This window comes from Octopus sinensis, linkage group LG21 (genome assembly GCF_006345805.1).
Source record: "Octopus sinensis linkage group LG21, ASM634580v1, whole genome shotgun sequence".
NCBI lineage: Eukaryota > Metazoa > Mollusca > Cephalopoda > Octopoda > Octopodidae > Octopus > Octopus sinensis.
This window is the reverse complement of record NC_043017.1, coordinates 25,980,240-25,988,770: the sequence shown is the minus strand read 5'-3', so window position 1 is coordinate 25,988,770 and position 8,531 is coordinate 25,980,240.

Here is an 8,531-nt window from a genome sequence, read left to right as displayed (position 1 = left end):
GAACTCATACAAACAAGTTTTATATGTCATCTCAACTAATGCTCCATCAATCCACCCCGTCTATTTCGATCGACTATATACACATATATATATGATAGATATAGATACACACACACACACACACACATATATATATATATAATATATATATATAGATCAATAAATGGTGGGGTTGTGTTGACCGCACGTGGAGAAATGATAAGCAAGGAAAAATATATATATATATCAATTCTCCCACTCCATTTCGAGCGACGTCTACCATATATATGTGTGTATGTATATATATATTATATATATATATATATATATATATATATATATATATTATATATATATATATATATATATATATATATTCCGATAGGGGACAAGTCAAATTTGGCCCAACTTGAAATCAGAGTGCAGTCAGCTGGAACGATTCCCGGAATATACTTTATATAAAACTTAGAAGAATTCGCTTCTTGGACCTAGCCGAGAGAAGGAAATTTTTAGCGAGTGGTGAGCTGAACCATCCTGGGGTACAGAGGATTCACAATCTAGACTAGGGTCCATGAAGTTTACCACACCATAGTGGGTTACACCTTGGTTCCTCTGCTTCGTCGCAGAAGTAGGAAGAAAGAGCGAGAAAAAGTTGTGGTGAAAGAGTACAGAGGGGTTTCAGAACCACCAAGTGCCGGAGTCTCGTGGAGCTTAGGTGTTTCGCTCAATGAACACTCATAATGCTCGGTCTGAGAACCGAAACCACGTTCCTACGACCGCGAGTCCGCTGCCCTAACCACTGGGCCATTGCGCCTCCACAGCTGCTATTCTATTGTAGCCACAGTTGATGTTGTTGTTATTGTTATTCTTGCTGCTGCTCTGTGAATGTTCTCGCTGGTGTTTCTGTAGTTATTCCAATTAACGCCGTCGTATCTTCATCATTTAATTTCTGTCGTTGTATTACTTCTGCCAACACTTGAGAATTTTAACGCAGTTTCTTTTCCTTAGATTTTCTCAATGCCATTATTGTTGTATTCCTTAATTTTGCTGAGGATTATGCTCCCGTTGTTCTCTATCTTATTACATTTAGTTTTATTATTGCTTCTGCCAAACGTGTTGCTCTTGCTTTTCACTAGATATGTGGCTTTACTTGACTTTTTTATCGCGATGCTCTTTTCTGGGAATCCTTTAAAGGGCTAAATTCCTTTCTGAACCTTATTATTCTAACCGCTATTTTCCTTGAACATCATCTCTTTCACTCTGCCAATCCGAAACAATAGAAACAAAAGCAGAAAATAAAAGATTCCAATGAATTGAAATCCAGAAAGATGAAGTCCACATACAACAAATAATTAAAAACAAATCAAATAGAACCGTCGTTATTCTGTTCGAAGAAAAATGGTAAATGCAATTTAAATTTCCTGCATGAAAATTTGAAAGAAGGAAACCTCCAAAACAACCACACTGCGTAATTAAATAAATTTGAACCCAAGAAAATTCTGATACTCAGAACAAGCACTTCAACGTTATCTTCAAATGTCGTAAATGAATTATAAAAAAAATGTTAACAGTCGTTTTCAAGTAACACCCCTAAACTATGACAAAAGTATTCTAACCCTTTTTGTAGAAAGTCTCGAGGGAATATTTGGGGATTTACGTAACAAGAACATTTTTCATGGAAGCGCTTGAAATTTTCCTGAAATTTTCGGCTAAGATGCCAGTCGATTATATCTACAAAAGTGATTGACAGATACTTATTTTAATGACCCCCGAAACGATGAAAAATAAAGGCTAACTCAGTGGGAAGATTAACATAGAATTTCAAGGGTTGGAAAATATTGCTAGGAATTTTGCCCGACGCGCTAACAATTCTGGCAATCAAAAGCTTTCGTCTACCCAATAATAAAATGATTATTACTATTTTATTATCAACACGGGGCTAAACACAGAGAAGACAAACAAGGACAGACAAACGGATTAAGTCGATTACATCGACCACAATGCGTAGCTGGTACTTATTTAAGTGACCCCGAAAGGATCAAAGGCAAAGTCGATTCCAGCAGAATCTGAAATTAGAACGCAGAGCCAGAGAAAATGGTAACATGTCTGCCAACTCGTCACCTTAATAATAATGATGGTGATGGTGGTGGTGGTGGTGGTGGTGGTAGTAGTAGTAGTAGTAGTAGTAGTATAGTAGTAGTAGTAGTAGTAGTAGTAGTAGTAAGAGGAGGAGGAGTGGGAAGAAGAAGAAGAAGAAGAAGAAGAAAATGAAGGGGAAGAAGCAGAAGAAGAAGAAGAAGAAGAAGAGGAAGAAAAAGAAGAAGAGAAGAAGAAGAAGAAGAAGAAGAAGGAAAATATTCTAATGAGTAAATAAAATGCTAAGAGGCTTAAATCGAAAATTATTTGAAAAAATATATACCTATAAATCGCAGTATGACAAAAAAAAAACACAGAATGAAAATATGCAATAATTCTAAAATGCCTCATAATTTCTAAACACGAAAATAAAATTTTCTATGAAAAAGGGAAATATTCAATTGTTATATGTTGCTTTAGGCAGTCCTTATGAATAAAAGGACAACAAAGTGTGAATGTATACGTCCGTTACTGTAAAATAACGGATGTATACTTCTACACACATGCAGATGTTTATTCACTACCACATACGTTCATATATACATACGTGTTTATATATATATATATATATATATATAATATATATATATATATATATATATTATATATATATATATGTATATATGTATATATAATATATATATGTATATATACATATATATATATTATATATATATATTATATATATATATATATATATATAATATATATATATATTTATGTATATATATGTATATATATATATGTGTGTGTATACTTATAGACATATATATATATATTTATTTATTTATGTATGTATATATATATATATATGTATATTTATATACATATATATATGTACATATATATTTGTAGATATATGCCTATATATACGCGCATACATTAGAGTAATGGAGGGTACGCGAAGCGATTAAATGTAATTACGTTCGTATTACGAAGCCTCGATAACGCAAGTACAACATAAAAATGAGAAAACAAAAATCGATAAATGTTTCAGAGGTTTTAATCCTGACGTTTTATTCCAATATTTCGGCTACACAATCCTTTATCACAAAGGAGAAAAAAAACGAAGATTCAATCTTCCTCAGTACTACACAGAATGTAGAAATGATTTCGGGGAAGCCATGCAAGATTATATACTAATATATTCACCAATTCACGGCTCTCTATGTTTGTTTCTTACAGATAAAAGTTTTGTATTTATTCAAACTATATACAAATTTCTTCATCCTTGGATTTCCGATATGCAATTTTTTTGCTACTTTTATAGGAAACATCCTCGTTATGGCAATTCTCCAGACGATTTCTCAGAGACGACATCGTTTTAAGAATATTTTCTTCAACGCATTATACTCTTTCCGAACGGTGTACCCAGTATAATATTCAACGCATTTATGATATATAAATATGCTACCATAGGAAATCATGAATAAATATGTTGAAATTGTTAATGATACGTTTGTACCTATATTATTGCGGTTCTTTGGGCTGATTCATTGGTGGACATTTTTTTATTAAAGAGGTCTGAGTGCATACCAGATTTATTAACCATTCCTCCATTTTGCGAGGCTTGGTGATTGTCACGAATAATTCCATCATGAGAATGCAACAGGTTTAGATAGAAAGTTCTAACCATTATTTAGTAGTCTTTCTACAGCGGACAACTTCGGTCCTGAGATGCGAACGTAGGTTCTTACACTGCTTAAAATAAATGTTTTCCTCATACGCAGCCCATATGCGCTCACGTCGTTGTGTTCAGTGGGATTATACGTAACGTGAAACAGACAAAAGCCGAGTCCTTGACTACGGAATATCTTGGTATTGCGAGTTCGTGCATTTATTACTTCATTTTCAAATAATGCAATATTATTACTCTGCTGATGTAGCTTTTTATTTATATTGCTCTACTGAAAGTGAGATGTACAGAGTTGAATATAATTAAGGGAAAGGCTAAGATTGTGAATTTTGTTTTTATAATTTACTAGCAGTATCACCCGGCGTTGCTCGGGTTTGTAAGGGAAATAACTACATAAGCATTTTTAGAGAGTTATAGCCAAAATATAGCAAAAAAAATGCATTAAAAATGAAAAAAAAAAATGATGGTAAATTTTTTTTTTAAATCCTTGACTCATCGTAGACATTTTTAGAGAGTTACTTCCCTTATATAATAGCGAAAAATGCATTAAAATGGAAAAAAATTATGGTAAATTATTTTTTAAATCGTAGACTCATCGTAGACGCGCGCTAATACCCAGAAGGGCTCGATATGAATCACGACTATAAGATACCCACTTTTGGTTAAACTGCACCGCAAAATGTGGGAGTAGTTAGGAATCTAAATCGTAGAACAACTTCTCTTTTATATATAAATATGTTAACTTAAAACTGGGTACTTGCAGAATTAGTTCGCCGGGCAAAATGCTGAGCCTCATTCCGGTCTTATTTACATTCTGAGCCTCATTCCGGTCTTATTTACATTCTGAGCTTGAAAACAGCAAAGGTCGATTTCGTCTCTCATCCTATACTGAGGTCGAGAAATTCAGTAAGAGTCAAGAACGGAAGTCGAAGGCAGATATCTATCCCTTAAGGCGGCGAGCTGGCAGAAACGTTTGCACGCCGGACGAAATGCGTAGCCGTATTTCGTCTGACGGCCTCATGTTCTCAGCAATGACTCATTGCAAACAAGTACAGGTGGCATCCCTGCTCCCCCTCATAGATGCCCTGTTCATGGAGCAAATTGTGCTCTGAACAACTAGAGCAAATAACATAGTGTATGTCTGCTTCACAAACAGTATGGACATCGTTCATAATGTGAAAGTAACGCCGACCTCAATTTCGGATCACAGCATAATAGAGCTGTCTCTCTTTGAATTAACAGTAACCAAAGACATACAGCCCAAAGGAAGAACCCCAAATCTCCCCAATCTGAACTTTCACAAAGTACACTCGAAATCGATCAAATATCCGGAGAGTGAATCGAACATACATAACATTATCGGAATGCAGTGTAGTTAACCGAAATAAGTATTTTCTACAATCCAGTCATGTTGCTTAGAAATGATACACGTCTCTGATGATTTGACAATATGACTTATGTAATTTATATTATGTAAGAAATAAGACATTTTCGTTAAGGAACCGTCCGTACGATGTTGTTACTGAATATCTTATTAACTGGCTTTCAAGCTTTGCCCTGTTTCGTTTATCTAATCTGTAAAACACAAGCCAAGATTCATACTACATTATACAAACACCTTAACACGAACGTCGATTCGCCTGGAGTTCTAAATAATTGATATTTGTCGCACAATTTAAAGTTTAAGATACATGTATATGTATGTACACACACACAGATATATATATATATATGTGTGTGTGTGTATGTGTGTGTGTATGCGTGTGTGTATAATATATATATATATATATGTATATATATATATACATATATATCTAAATATGTATATGCATGTATGCGTGAATACATATATACATGTGTACATACACATATATACAACTGTATGTATATATATATATATATATATATATATATATATATATATATGTACACACACGTGTGTGTGTGTGTGAGAGAGAGAAATGAATTTGATTGCACTGGAAATTTTGATTTGAAGATTCTATAAACATGCACGTATAATTATCTCAAGTATTTCTTACGTGGTAAAGGATATTTCGGAAATGAAGATACTAATAAGAGAAACAGGGAACATATTGTATGAATATATCGAAACTGCGTGACAGGAAAATGGGTTTGTTCTAGCATCTCACCATTTAATACTGATATATAATATCATTAAGTGAACGCTTATTCAGCGATTTTCCATCACATTTGTGTAACATATATTCAGACACGCAATGAGAAACAACACATTTAAACGAAATCGGAATCACGCTATTCTAATATATATAGGTGGAGTGTGTGGAGATGATGGTTAGTTTAGCAAGAACGTGATGTGCGAGTATGAGAGTATGATAATTAAATATTTAATGTGTAAGGTAACTACGTTCACAGAATGACAGAAAAAGGAGAAGGTTTCAGTCGTACCGTAGATATCAATATTGATGATAGAGAGAGAGAGGAATAGATATGAGGATGAATAAAGGTTTTGGAAGATGGGGACATAAAGAAAAGGAGAGAATGAGGGACGAGGGGCCGAGGGATAGGAATTGAAAAGTAAGTATATGTGAATTTAGAAACGAGAATGATTTGAAAGTGTCATACGTGTACATGTTTCATACTTGTCAAATCTTCCAGCTTGGTTGAGACTGAACTTATGAGACGTATTTTACACAGGGGGGAATACACACACAGACACACACACACACACACACACACACACACACATACACACACATAAACAGACACACACACAAACACACACACACACAGAAACACAGACACACAGAGGTGCACAAACACACGCATGCATATATATATAAATATATATAGAGAGGTATATATAAATATGTGAATATCTACGTATACATACTTTTATATGCTTATACATATAAATATATCTAAATGGATAGATAGATAGATAGATAAATAGACATAGATAAATAGATCGTCAGATGTATATACATAGACAATTATACATTTATATATGTATATGAACATATCATTTATATATATATATATATATATATATATATATATATATATATATACATATATATACATAGACACACACACATATATATATATATATATATATATATATATATATACGCACACACATATACACATACACATTCGTACACTCACATGTATCGGTCACCAAACAACTAAACCGCGAATAACATGTCACAATATTATGTCAGTTTGATGCGAAAAGAAATTTCGATGTGGACTTGTTTCAAACCGGATTCTATTACAAGTATTGTCTTTTTGTCTTTTCTCTTAATCTCCCACTGTCAAATTTCGTGGATAAACTCATAAATATTTAGATTTATGCGTAAAATAGAAAATAATAAACGATATTTCATGACAAACATTTCTACATCTACATGAATCTTGGAAATCACTGCTCCGTGACGGCTTCTCTGAATGTTTCAAGTTTTTGCTTGCGAATCGAAAACAACGATTTCTGTCATTAATTCTTCCCTTTCATACTCTCTCTCTCCTCCTCTCTCTCTCTCTCTTTCTCTCTCACTCTATGCGTACATATCTATGTATATATATGTGTGTTTGTCTGTATGTGTGTGTGTGTAGATAGACATAAATATAGATACATACATGTATATATACATACATACATATCTCTTTCTCTCTTTTCCTCCATGTATATTTTTTCTAACATCCTTACTCTCTCTCTCTATCCCTGTTTCCCTCTCTCTATCTATTACTCTCTCTTTGTCTCTCTCTCACTATTTGCTTTTCTGTTCATATATATATATGTGTGTGCGTGTCTGTGTGTGTATGTGTGTGTGGTAAATATTTGTATTATAAAGATGGGATGAGTTGGAGAAGCACATTCTGTGATGCATTAATAAAGCTTGTGAATTTATATCCGCAAGTTATTATTGTTATTTCTATATTCATCCTAAGCTGAAAAAATATCCATGTGGATATCCATACCTTTGGATGACCCCGGGAGACAGAATCAAAAGGTGGGAGTCGACAAGAAGCATTGGAGCTTTTAACTGCGCAGTTCGCGTCTAAACTAAATGAACCATTTTCTTCTTTTGTGTTGTCCATGGACCTCCTATGAAGACGGAGTTTTGGTCTCATCAGCTAGCGGTTGGAACTCATGCGGCTATGAAGTGCAAAGCCGAAAGCACACAGGCGCCCGTAGGTTGGACACTGGTAGTCTGTGATAAGGACTGAGGATAATGCGACCCAGTCACCCCACTCTCTTGCAGCTGCGAGGCGTTGCCGTCTGTTGCAGCTACAACAGTGTAGGTGATTGACCTCCAGGTAGCCCTGTTTGTCGTATTAATCTCGAGTTTGCGAGGCTGGATGCCACACTACATCAGGTTCTCATTTAGGGTGTTTCTTAGACCTTAACTTGCGTCTTCCTTATTACTTTGAGCCTTCCTTCACCTCATCGTACATCAGCTGTCGGGGAATGAGACGGCCATTCATTCTGATGACATGTCGGGTCCAACGTAACTGAGCTTTTAGCAGAGGTGCCTCAATGTTCATGGACTCTGCTCTGACTAGGACTTCATGATAGTAGACTCCGTTCTCACAATGGATGCCCATGCCTGTGCGCATTGATCTTGTGTGGAACTGTCCCAACTGCTTGATGTTCCAGCAGTTTGGAGTTCACATTTCACAACAATTTCCCCAAGACATCTGATGAAGGCTTGAAAGTATATCAGCTGAAACGATGTGTTAACAACAAACAAGATGAGGAGAAATATCCTTCAAATGTAAATAAGGCAAAATTCAATCT